Consider the following 14,091-nt stretch of genomic DNA (forward strand, 5'->3'; position numbering starts at 1 on the left):
TTATAAGGATGACAATCATTTTGGATTAGGGGCCACCCTACTTCCGTATGACTTCATCTTAACTCATTACATCTGCAATAACCCTGTTCTCAAATAAGATGAACTTCCGAGGTACTGGAGGTTAGGATTTCAAAATTCAACATGAACTTTGAGGGGGGACACAATTCAACCATGACAGTGGGTATTAATTTTTCCATTTCTCAGTTAAAGACGTGAACCTCAGAGAAGCAGTATGTACAGGTCTCAGAGCTAGCTTTCGACACAGTCATTCCAAAGCACGTCTCCCAAACAGCTCTAAGGATCAATCTTCTTTTCAGCAAGTGACCTCTCTAGAAACAAGAGATGCAAGGCAGGCCTCGGTCTGGAGGTGAAGAGACCAGCAGATTTTCCTGTGGCTGCTGTTTGCCATCCCCCTTGCAGGTTGCCCCTGCGCAAGCCTGAGGCTGTTTGGGGAAAGCATCCTCTGAACAGCAAAGAGGCCAGGACCACTTCAGTGACTCCTGTTTTTATTAGAACTCAGACATGCAGGGACGAGCTGTCCCCTGGAATCCAGGCCACCTGGCCAGCAGGGGCTCAGCCGGTACCCGGGCCCTCTGAGCTCTCAGCCCACCTCACATTCGCTCTTCCTCCAATGTGCTCCTCGTTGGCAAGACCCTGGGCCACTGCTCGGGCTGTTCCTCTGCCCACTGACTGCTCATCTGCCTACCAGTGCCACCTAAAGGCCCCCTTTTCTCCCTGGAGTTGCCACCCGCTGCTCCACAGGCAGAATCAATGCTTCCTTCAGTTTTCTTTTTGCTAAAATGTTATTTTGTTCACTCTCTCCATGTATCGCCTTGACATCATTTTGACTCATCTTCTGGCTTCCACCTTAGATGATGCCCTGTTTACAGAAACTTCTTTGAATTAGAGTTTTAAGTCCCTGCTAGGAGGTTCATTTCCAGCACCAGGCAGGGGAGGCCTTGGGAATAGAAGGTGCTGAATAAATGTCACTGGAGAATTGTTCCCTCCGTATCAGGGCACTGGCCCTCAAGAGGGATATTGAAAAAAAGAAACGGGTCTGATTTAAATCCGTGGTCTACATCTGATCTAAATCTGAATCAGCATTACCATAATCACAAGAGAGAGAATTCAAACTCAAGTCAGTGGAAGGACAGTTGAAGGAACCAGCAGAGTTCGCCCTAAGGAAGAGGTGATTCAAAGGGCCCAGGATCACTGGTTTTCAGTCAGAAGGGCTGTGTTGGAACAAACAGAGAGGATGTGACCTTGTGTTCTGGGGGTGACCATAGGGCTCACACACAGAACCTACAGGGAATCAGGTTTTATTTCAACTTGAGGGAGAATTCCCTCATGGGAACTGACAAAAATAAACTGAACTAATAAAATAAAATAAAATAGCATAAGTAATAAAATAAAACATGAAGGCTGTGCCACTCCAGCCCCAGTCCAGAATGAGTTCTCCAAGTCTAGGACAGTGGCTCTCAACCAGGGACAATTTTGGCCCCCTTGGGACGTTTGGCAATGTCTGGAAACATTTGGGGTTGTCACACTGGGGGGAGGTTTTGCTCCTGGCATCTAACAGGGAGGGGCAGGGATGTTGCAAAACATCCTATTCCACCCCAAAGAATCATTTGGCCCCCAATTTCCATAGTACAGAAGTTGAGACACTCTGCCCTAGAGGTGTTTAAACCCTGGTCAGATGACATAGCAGGATCATGGCATGAGGTGGTAGAGTTTATCACGCACAAAAATCATCAGATAAGCTGATTAAAAGTATTTACTCTTGGGTCCCAGCTCTTAGAGATGTTATTCTAGTGGGTCTAGGGTGAGCTTGGGACTGGGTTTCATGTGAACAAACACCCCTGGTAAACCTAAGTAGGAATCTGGGGCCCACCCACTGAGGAACATCACACCGGATGATCTTTGAGGTCCCCCCCCATCATCTCCTGACTCCAGGAGAGAGGCAGCAGAAAGATAAAAAGCCTTTACTTCCTTACCCACCTTTACAAAATACTAGTGGAGCGAGGGGCCCAATTAATTAGTATTTTTAAAAGAACTTGGAGATCTGTTTTTTTTTTTATTAATAAGGAAATGAACATAAGTGCAAAGCATCATGACTACTCATTATTTAATTTAACGATTTGTGAAGATTCTGTTGCCATGGCGACTGAGCACTATTTATAAAAATTAAGAACATAAATTATAAATAATAATATTATTACATGCAGAAGGGACTCGAACCTCTCAATCAGAGAGGAATAATTTCCAGATGGGAAAAAAGAAACCAAACATAGTTTGCATCACATATGGGGAAGAGTGCTGGCGAATTTGCATTTGCAGTGTTCTAGAGGGAAAAAACAGGTCAGGATGACTATTTTATGCCATTTTCATGACAGCCTGACTCTTTGTACTCCATGGGGTGCCTTGTGATTCAGGAGAACGAGGGTGGGACTGGCAATGGTGTCAGGGACAGCGTAGAAGCAGGGGTCGGGATGTCAGCTCTGAGATAGTAGAGTCACTCCCCCATCCCACACAACTCCCACCCACCTGGAGGTACATGCCAGCATCCCAGGGGTTCCTAGACTCAGGGAGGGTCAAGCCAGGATGCCTCCATTTGGTGATGTCAGGCAAGGTGGCTCTCAGTCCCATTAGACTCATTTGGATTTGATCAACATGTTTGAGCATCTTGCTGTAAGGCTGTTGAAGCCAGGGAGACAGGGCAGCCAGGGAGACTGAGCTAGAGGTCAGGGGACAAAATTGTTTCAGCCAGACCCTACTGGCACCCTATTAAGTGTGGGGTCCCGAGTTGGGAGCGATTTCAATCTCCTTGTTCCACTAAGGAGACACAGGAGGGGAATTGAGGCCAGGTGCTCAGCCAAGGTCCCCCACACAACAAGCTGGTGGCAGAGCCAATATCAGAACCCAGATAGCCTACCTCCTAATCCAAGTATCTTCTCCCAGGTCACCGTCCTCTTCTCGAATCCTCCCAGGGTCCTGGGCTAAGAAACTACGGCTATGGATGACTAATTGGCACTCCTGTCACCATCCTGGTGTTGTCCTGACAATCACCTACAAATTCTGGCTAGAATCAGACTGGATTACCCTAAGAGGTTAGTCCAGGGGGCAGAGGGCAAGGGACAATATGATTTCGGATCTGGTTAAATCACTAGTTTCTCGGTAAAGTTGACTATGGATTTGATTATTAGTTGTGTTTATACTAGGGACTTCTACTTAAATGCTGTTCTCCTTACCTATTGCCCGTCCAAACCCTGTCCATCCCACGAGGACTAAAATAAGTGACTACTGACTCCAGGAATCCTTCTCTGACTCCCCAACCACCCCTCATATTTTGCAGCAACGTGTTGAAAAGCAGAGAGCAGGCATGCAAACGCTGACACGACACTCATTGTGGAGGGAACAATGCCCTCAGCTTGGTCCCAGACTAGCCTTGGCTCAGGGGGGGCCTGCATTTGGGCAGGGAGGTGGCAGTCAGACTCTGCCAGCTGTCAGCAGGAACCCCAAAAGGGTGGACCCCAATATAATCCTCTCCTCCATGGAATTTCTTCAAATTTTTAAAGTGCTTTTAAGGATGCAGGTTTAACCAAGATGTATTCTAGGCACTGATAGCAAATGGAATGTTTGCAGAATATAATTGCCTTTCCTTGCCATGACAAAGGGAATTAGGTCTCTACAGAGCTGGTGCTAAGGTGAATACTTGAACACTTCATGAACGTAAGATAAAGTGCACCAAAGCAAGTGTATATTAAGGAGGAGAATGCTTAAGCACTTGAACTTTTACACTCCATAACTTCACCCCACAAAGATGATTACCTGATTTTTAAAAAATAGCTAAGTTGGTTACCAGTGAAATTGTGGTATATGCTGGCCAATAAAAACCTAACAAACATGTTTTACCATATGAGAAGGGTGGTTCCATTAAAATTTGATTCAAGAGGAGAGGGTGAAGAAGCCTCTAGAATTAGAGGAATGGGATTTTCTCTAAAAGTCATGTAGTCAGCAGTTGCAATGGATGTGCTGCCTCTCCTGGGGGGAGCGCCAAAGACCAGGGGCAGCTGAGCATAGCATTTGCGGGGAGCTGCATTCACCCCGCTGCCTTCCTTCCTGCCCCTCTGGTTGTAAAGGTCAGAAAGAGTACTGCTTTGGATCCAGATAATCTCCTTGAGGCTTCAATGGTTATTCTCTCTCATTGCTCATGAATGTACTCTTTTTTCTGAAGAGGAGAAAAATGTGGTTCTTCCACACCACTTTATAAATTGGAGGAATGTGGTATCCAGAGAGGTCGGAATTACATAGAGATTCACAAGCATCATTGTGTTCATCACGACCTACAACCTGGACCTAATAGCGCTCCTCCATCCAGGGTCCCCAAAGTGGGACAGCCTTCAGCACAGTGACCTTCCACATCTGTCACCACCTCCTGCTTTGCAATCCGCCTCCCGACCTGCTGGATTTATCTCTTCACCTCTCATCTAAGCAGTGGCCTGATGGGGTTCTCCGCTGCTTCCTGAGACTTATTGAGGAATGTGACCCTCCCTGCATGCACAGATTGTGGGCTCCCAGGGGTTACGTTCACCTACACTCACCCCTGAAAATGCATCATCGCTCTGTGCCCTCCAGACCACAGCCTAAGCCAGGTGTCGTTCTGACGACTGTACCTGCAACCCAAGCAGGTCTGACCCGAGATACAGCAACTGGATCACTTGTTCCAGGTCTGCTTAAACCTGTGTGGGGAACATGACTGCCTAAGGGTCTCCACGTCAGCGTGAGGCCTGGACAGTCCGTGCCTGTACCCTGGGAAACTCCAACGAAATAGTCCTCTGTCCTCAAATACCTGAGTGATTGACACTTCGTGATCAGAAACATTTTACGATGTTGATTATTTCTTCCAAATGAGAGAAGGTGGAAGTAAAAAAAAAACATAAAATCATCTATACTTGGCTAGTTCTAGGATTAACTGTATGGCAGGTATGGACGTCTTACTTGGAGGACAGCCCAGGAGCCCCACACCTACGAGGGAACCTGACAACACGGAGTGTGAGGACAGGAGGGCCGGACCTTGCTGATTTTCCTCACAGGTTTGGCCCGAGTCCATCCCTCCACAGGGTTTGTTGATTGACACTGAAGCTGCCACAGCCTGTACACTTGTTTCTTAGGATCTGGCTTGGGTGGGCGGTGTGAGATTTGTTTTTATTTTTCTTCCAGGGGAAGAGGGTAGGAGGGGGATGGGAAGAGGATGGTACATTCATTGGCTTGTTTGAGTCCCATAAATAATAATTCATCAAAGGTTAGAAAATGATTTGTTTTCCATGGAGACACTGCAGGCTCTTTGCCCAACATTCAGATAAACATTTATTTATGCAGATAGTTTATGAATTATACAGTGCTTTGTAAAATGGGGTGGTGGGGGAAAAAAAGATAGCCTCCTGAAGAGCTTTCTTTGGTTCCATCAGAACTAGAATGAGGAGTTCCAGTCAAAGAGGCAAGGATACCCACCCCTGCCCTGCCTCGCTGACCACTCTTGGTCACCCTCTGCCTGCACAGTGGTGGTGAAGGGCTTCTGGATGCACAAAGTAGAGAAATGAAGTGGGCTATTTAAAGATGGAAGAAACCTACAGGCCATTCCCAGGAGAATGAGTGTGTGCTACACACCGAACACATTTTTCATCATCTCCAATATGCACAGGCTACCTGAAGCCCTCCAAGAGCACCCTGAAGGTCCTAGGATCCAGTTAGAGAGAGCTCCTGTAGCCCAATTTTATAGATGTGGAAATCAAACAGAGCCAGGAAGGGTCTGGTCAGGTAATAAGTCTGTGACCCTGTCAGATGAGCCTCAAGCCTTTTTGACTCCTGATCCTGCACCACATAGAAAACAAGAGAATCAAGGCAGAGGCATAGCCAGTGGGGCGTGGAGGTACGTCCGAGATGGCATCTCCCAGAGCTCTCCGTCTGAGAATCTGAACATGCATGTGTTTGGTGGTTGTTATGAGACCAGAGACATCTGAGCATCCTTGCTGCTTAATGCACACATGCAGGGATCATCTGTGTAATATCAAGTAAATTAACAAAAATATGCTGATTTCTACTCTGCATCAGGAGTTAAGGACACAAAGATGAACAAAACAGAGTCTGGTGAAGAAAACAGAAGAAAAAAAAAAAAGAAACTAAGTGTCATGTGGTTTGTAATAAGAGAGGCACGTTGAATAGAGGACATGATAGAGTAATGACTGATGATTTCTGCTGGAGACGCCATAGAAAGTTTCAATCAGGAAATAAGATTTGACCTGGATCTTGAAACACAATGAAAAGGTCGCCATATTTATTGGGTTCAAAATGAATTTAAATAAGGAGAGAAAAAGAAGGCAGGTTGGGAGTGAGAGGGGAAGGAGGGAAGGAGAAGGATCCAGTTGGGAAAATAGAAACTACACCGGGTGCTTCAACTAGAGGGAGTCCAATCCTGGGGATTGGTTATATGGCCCTTGGAACAGCTGGGGATTAAATATGAGAAAATCGAGAGAATCCAGAGATTCATCACAGCTGGAGGCCACCACCATCACCACCAAGAAAGGAGGTGGTGCTATCAGAACCCAGAAGCTGGAGTGCAATTGGGTCAGGGAAACTCGGAACTAAGGTGGATCAATTCCTAACAAGGGCACAGGGAGGCAGCTTGGTCTGCTCTCCCCACTGTCAGATGAAAACTGAAACTCAGAGCCCTTAGCCATTTCCCCAAGATCATGTAGCTGGTAAGACCTGAATGGGTCGCTCTTTCCCCAGAGACTTTGCCCTTAACCATACTTAATAAATGCCTCTTGTATTGAGTCTTCACTAAATACTTGCTCATTATCCAATTTTCAAAGTGCTTTCATGTAGCTCCTATTTTTCAAATCAGATTTCTTTCTCAACCAAACTTTCCAGTGTCTTGGTGCTGGTCCTAGATGCTATCCACTGGCAACTCCTTGTTTTCAGGAAGCATGGCAAAATTTTATTCTTCTTGTAAAAAATTAAAAACAATTATTATTTGTGAAACTTTGTCAGATAATTGAGTAATTAAGTTTTTATCTTAAGTAATAGTTTTTGTCTTATTATGAGAATTACATTTCTGGCACCAAAATCAGAGGTATTATGAAATCCCAGCATGAATGATCTTTGGGAAGCATTTAAGGATGGTGACCCCAGACTGCAAATATGGGACCTCATGTCAATCTAAGATACTTTCTATTGACAAGAGTTAAGCTGTTGCCAGCACCCCAAATCCAGATTGTTCCAAACCCCTTTGGCAAAATAGGTGCCTCTCTTACAGGCAATTTGTGCTTCAAGGTTTCATCTTGGTCATTACTGCTGCTGCAGCTGATTTAAATATTTTAATGAATGATGTTATTGTCTCTGTGCCTGGGGGTCTTTTCAGCAAAGGTCACAATTTGAAGGAGGAAAAAAATACAGAAAAATAGCTCTAAATAAGTCAGTGATGATGGATGACTCACTTCGGATGTGTAGCGAAACTCAAGCTTGAGGCTTCGGTGCTAATGAAGGATGCCCCCCTGTCTGGCAGAGGAGGGGTTTCAGAGGCATAGAGGTGTGTCATTGGAGGAACTAGGGCCATCTTCCAAGAGCATCGTCACCAGATTTTACCGCCGACCAAAACTAAGGGATTGGATGAAGGTGACTTCTGAAGAGCTTGTACGATGGAGTAACATTACGGACAGTCATTATAAGCATCTGGGGTTGGGGGGTGTGGGGAGCAGGGTGGAGGGGAAAGTGAGTCATTTAAATAGTGTGGAGAATTCTGTCTCTTATTCCACCCAAAGAGAATTTTTGCCCCAATATGAGCATGACCAGGAAGTGTGACTTCTGTATTCTTACACTAAGTAGATCCCAGTTCCAACACGTGTGAATGTCTCACTGTGGAGGGTGTGATTCTAGTGTTTCAGGATGGGCATTTCAACATGGATCTGAAACTTGGGTCTAGTCCTGCCTCTGATGTTCTACTTAAGAAACAGTACATGTTCCACCACAAAGGGAAAACTGCAGGTGGGTGGGGGGGTGACTGAGATATGGTCCATCTGCCTCCAACATGGCAGCCTCCAATGGATCTCAGGAGACTTGGGCCTTGTACAATCTTCACTTTCCATGCTGACTTTGGACCCTTATGGTCACAATGCCCATTCATCCATTTAACTCTGCACTTAACCGTTTTTATTGGGCACTTTCTCTGTTCCAGGCAGTGATCTGCGGATGCCCAAGATACAGTGATGAGCAGTCAGTGGTGAGGGAGACGGACAAGAAGCGAGAACACAAATCGGTAAATAGTGTGACTTCAGGTAGTGGTCATAGTTCTAGAAAACAATGAAGCACAATAAGGAGGTGGGGTGGGAGTTGTCATTTGGGATATTGGGGACCCAGAGTCAGCAAGCACTTCTCTGAGGAGGTGACAACTGAGCAGGTAACAGTGATGTGAAGGGGAGTGTTGGGGACAGATCCAAAGAAAGAATTCCAGGGAAAGAAGCCTCAAGTGAAGAGTTGAGAATGTTTGAATAATAGCTCATACTGCTATTCACTAATCTGTGTGATTCCTCCCAAAAAACAATGGGGTGGCAGGTGAGATGTGATTAACCCCATTTTAGAGATCAAGAGCCTGGGTTGTGAAGTTTCTGCTCAGGGTGTGGCCAAGCCCAGCAGAGCAGACAGACACAGATGTGACCAGGAAAGGCATTTCCAGGCAGATCTCAGGAACAGAGCTGACAAAAGTACAATCCAGTGGAGGCTAGGCCAGAGAACCAGAATCTGTGGTCAGACAAGGTTCAGGCCATGGTCATGAACACAATTACCAAGATAGGCCCAAGGTTGAAGCCCAATTGCCAGGAATCAGTCAGTGCTAGAGAGTCTCTTTGTGGATGATATTGGGTCAAGAGTTAGTAAAAGCACCAAGATAGGGTGTAAAGTCTTTCTCAAGAGCCTTCTATGAGCCTGGCTTCCTGAGATTTGATCTTGCCTACTTCTAAATCTATGTGCAACAGGTGATGATGTTTAGATATACATGGAATTAGTTTGTTAAAATGATGTTTAAAAAATAATACTCAGGGATCATTTAAAAGGCGGGGGGGGGAGAAGGTAAATCCATGGAGGCTCTTGGATGAAATGGTTGCCATAGTTGTCTGGGACTGAGTGTTGGGTCACTGATAGCCAAAGCCAGGATTATATTATGGAATTGTCACAAGAGAGAAAAGAGGGACCTTTCCTGGGAGATAATTTTCCAGCTCCGAATTTATTTTTTGGGTCCTCACGTAAGAGACGCCTTTCTGAACAGAATTTTTATGGACAATACCTAGGTCAGCTTCTACTGGGAAGATATGCTATATCTTGTGTGTGTTTGTCAACTACCACTCCGGAAAATTCCAGTGCATGGGTAGGGTGCTGGCTAGTTTTTGGGCCCCACCTGTGTGAGAATCCTGCCTATTTGTCAGCTTTCAATTCTCCCCTAAACAATTCCCAGAGCATAGCCAGACAGGGTGGCAGCTTCCACTGCCGTGAAGCCCTTGGGCTTGCTGTGGCCAGTGTAGACATGGAGAACCCAGGAGCCGACAAAAGAGGTATCACCCACCGCCTACACCCTCGGAAATGCCACAGAGATTTCCTGCCTTGGGGATCTGGTATTGAACAATGCAAACAGTGAGAGTCCATCATAATTAAAGTTTTCAAGATTTCTGCTTCAGTTATTTTGTTCAAAAAAACATAATCTCTCAGAGGTTAAAATGATGAAACTGGTATTTACAAAGACTAAATGGCCTCAATCCCTGGGCCTTGGAGGGGCAGATTGGGAGGGGAAGGTAGGCCAGGGGAAGGACAGGAGATGCTTTCTGCTTTGAGGAGTTTCTGGCAGGCAGCCTTCTACAGCTAACAGGAGTTTTGCAAGATTTACTCTACCACCCTCCACCCAGCCATTGTGCCTCCATATTCCCTTCCGGGCTAATCCAGAACGTGATCCAATGAAAAGGTTTAGAAATCTCACCTCCATTTTCAGACATCTTAGCTGCTGTAAGGAACTCTATTCTCCTCAAGACCTCCCACTAGAAATATGTATGTTTGCCTGCAAACATTCACCTCACATCAAGGTAAGATCAGCATCTCCAGTCCATTGAGGTCAACATGTTGTTACCAGAGCTAATAGGTATTATGTTCAAGAAAATTGCATGCATAAAAATCCATAATGATTAGAAGGAGGGGATGCTCAGACAAATTCAATTCATTTTAATAAACATCAATTGAGTACCTTCTATGTAGGACCCTTCATACCTATAGTACATCTGTGTTGCTACCTCCATGCTGGGCAGCAGGCTAAGTTCTAGCAACAATAACAACCAGTAACTTCTGTGAAACTACAAGTTAATAAGCCTTTTACAACCATTGCCTCATTGATGTATACCACAAGCCTGTGAGACTCTAATTGTTAAAATAATTTGACAGAGGACAGCAAGGCTCAGAGACACCAAATAACTTTCTCAGGGTCACACTGTTATTTAAGCAGCAGAATTGGGCTTGAAACCAAGTTTTCAGACTTTCAATTGAGTGTCCCATCCTCCTCACGGGGCTGCCAGTGTGGATACAGGGCCATCAGAAAATTGGAAGATTCATACCTTGTTTAAATATGATGGAAATATTTCTTATTGATTCACACCAGTCTGTATTGGTCTCATATAGCTCATTTTCCATCAAAGCTGTAGCTCTTAAAATTGGCAATCAAAATTATCAATATATGTTGCCATAATCACATACACACACATGCACACACACTTACCTGTGCTAAACACTTTACACCGATCATTTATTTCACCTGTACACAATCCTATGGGGTAAATACTCTCATCATCCTTATTTGCAAAGGCTTAAAGAAATGAAGTAACTTGTCCAGTCACATAATTGGTGAGAGTCCCATAATCAACCCTGGTTGTTCTGTCTCCAGAGTTCAAACCATGACACTATTTACATCTATATTTATTTTCTATAGCTGCCATTACAAAATGCCTCAAACTGAGTGACTTTACACAAGAGAAATTTATTCTCACAATGCTGAAGGCCAGAGGTCCCAAATCAAGGTGTCAGCAGGGCCATGCTCCTTCTGCAGGCTCTAGGGAAGTATCCGTCCTTGATTCTTCCAGCATTTGGTGGCTCCAGGCATCCCCTGGTGTGTGGGAACCAGAACTTCAATCTCTGCCTCTGTCTTCCACAACCATGTTCCCTCTGTGTTTGTCTGTGTCCTCACCTCTTCTTCTGATAAGGACACCCATTCATTTTATTGGATTAGAACCCATCCTAAGTCAGCATGACCTCATATTAGCTTGATTACATCCTCAAAGACTGTAATTACAAATAATGTCACATTCACAGATACCAGGGGTTCAGGCCCTGATAAACCTTTGGGGGAGGGGGCACAATTCAACCCATATGCTACTCATTGTCTTCCTCTTCAGCCTTCTTCCAAGCCACCTCTGTCTCATTTCATAGAAGGGTCATCTTTCAGCTGGGAATTATAAAGTGCTCAAAGATGATAGAAGGCGAAATTGACCCGTAGGGAAAGAATCGCAGAGGGTCAGAATCCAATCTGAATCAATCCCCCTTCCTACGGTCCACGAATCTTCACAATTTTTTTTTCAGAACATAATGAGTTTCACCTTCCAAATCAGGATGTATTGTTGAGAAATGGAACTGAGCATGACTAAATGTTTGTTAAACCTGACTTCTGAAGCTTCCATCTTAAAAAATATCAACAAAATATTTGTTAATGTAGTGAAAAAAGAAAAATCTTACATTTACGCAGCACACATGACTCCAATGGTCCTAAAAATGATTAAGTACTGCATCCAGTGTCCTGTGTGATTCATAGAGTTCTTGTCCATTCTAAATGTTGTTGTTTTTCTTGTCTGAGATCATGCTAAAGTCATCGTATGGAAGGACAATAGCCTGATGTATCAATAAATGTGGAGAAAAGCTTTCACTTCATCCCCTTCATGGCTATTTAAGTGTCTTGCACTGATAAGTTAGTAGGAAATCTCAAAGTGTGCACAGCCCAAATGATGTGAGTGTTCAGAAATGAGTCTGAGCATTGAGGTACTCAAAATCTACACTGCCCAGGCAGAAACCTGCATTTCCAAAATAAATTACTTGTAAAATGCAATGTCTCGATGAAATATTCAAGTTTAAATCCATTTTGTATTCCCAATTTTAAATACAGACACAAACTTAGGCTGTAGCTTCTCCGGCTGTATCTGAAATTGAGCAGGTGCATTGAATCAATCAGCTGGAGTTGGAAGAGAGAAAAATAATCCCCCCATCCAAAGACAACTGAAAAAATCCATAAATAAAAAACAGAGCTACAGAAAATCTCAGTTATAAAGGAAAGTTTGTACATGTGCATTTAAAGACAACTTATTTTTTCCCCCAGCTTGGAGATTTAAGGGTCCTGTTTTAATAGGCAAATATGTATGAACTTGACTTTCACCAAAAACTTGTCTACAGTTGCAGAAGTTTTTAACCAGAGTTACACTTGGGAGCAGAAAATTGTTTGCACAGCCATGAAAGAGGAATTTAAAAATCTTGTTGAATCAGGATTAGCTGTGTGCAGGAACAGGAAGAACAGAAAGCCGATTTCCATAAACTCTTTGCCTCCTCTTCCAGGAAGCTACTCATCTCCATGTGCCTTGGGCATGTGCAAATCTAAGGAAGAAGGGGGAAAACCCACACAGCAGAGGACCCCTAGCGTGGGGGTCCCTCTGATCTTAGGAGTCACCTGCTGAGTTATTTGGCAACTGGGGAAATGAAAATTGGGAGCATCTTGTTTGAGATTTTTGGGTACCAGAGCTCCACAAGCCATGTTCAGGTCCTTTCCTTTCTGGAAGATTCCCATCCCTTCAAATCAGAATGACTCAGCTCCTCAGGGATCTCACTCTGTTCAGCACATATAACTCTTCGTACTTAAGGCTGTGCCCTCTGATTTTCTCAGGCCAACTCTGCCACTATTGATGACTTTGGATCATCAATAGCACCAGAGCCCACCTCTGCTAAGACAAAGCAATATGCAAAAATAAACAATGATTTAAAGTTGTTATAAACAGACTCACCTTTCATACAGCAAAGATAAGTTATGAGACCCTTTGCTTCATATTGTCTCCCGATCAATACTAACAATCAATAACAATCAGTAGCAATCAATACTAACAACAATGGCAGCCCTGCATCTTAGGTGTGATTTGCCCTACTATCTTTTTATAATTTTTGTAGTTTTCCCCCTCTTTTTTTCTCTTCCTCATTTCCTGTTGACTTCCTTCTCACCCTCTTGCTTTAACTCATTGGTCTTGTAATTTCCAGCTCAAGTCTAGAAGCACCAGTTGTGTTCATGACATTCTGAGCCAGGAGGCAGTTTAGACAGAAGGAGTCAGGCCAGAGGAGGCATCTCAAGCTAGGGAAACCCAGATGGGGAGGAACAGGGAAGACCAAGCACCTGGTGATGCCCCCTTCCTCCATCTCCCCTATGGCTCACCCCCACACACTCCAGATGCACTAAGGTAAGTCAACAGGTCATCGTTCTGGACAGCATTACTTGCGGATGCTATCCAGGTCAAGGGCACGACTGCAGCCCATGTAACCCCTAGCTCAACCCCATTCTCATCCCAGAAAAGCCCCCCATCCCGCATCCTTGTTAACTCTGTTTGCAATTATCAAAAGGATATATCTGAAGGAAAACTCAAGACTAGAGGAGAAAGTGGTGGCGATGAAGTTTAGCACACAAAGCAGAACATGTGATGATTCCAACTCAAGGATCTGATCTGAACACCCCTGCCCTAAAAGCCTCGAGCGCCTCCCCCATCCCCAAGCTGATGCCCCGCCCCCAACCCCTGCCCCGCTGCCCTCAGCCCATGTGCTCCTGAGCTGCCCAGGCTGGCCTCTCCGCTTCCATTTCCCTGTTTACTGTTTCAGCCTCTGAGCTTCAGACTCCCCCAACACGCTGGGTGCTCCAAAGCTGCTACACTTCCTGGATGAGGAGACTTCTTGGTCCTCATCTCCTCTTCATTAAATACCACTTGA

The sequence above is a fragment of the Balaenoptera musculus genome, chromosome 2, assembly GCF_009873245.2.
Source record: "Balaenoptera musculus isolate JJ_BM4_2016_0621 chromosome 2, mBalMus1.pri.v3, whole genome shotgun sequence".
Lineage (NCBI taxonomy): Eukaryota > Metazoa > Chordata > Mammalia > Artiodactyla > Balaenopteridae > Balaenoptera > Balaenoptera musculus.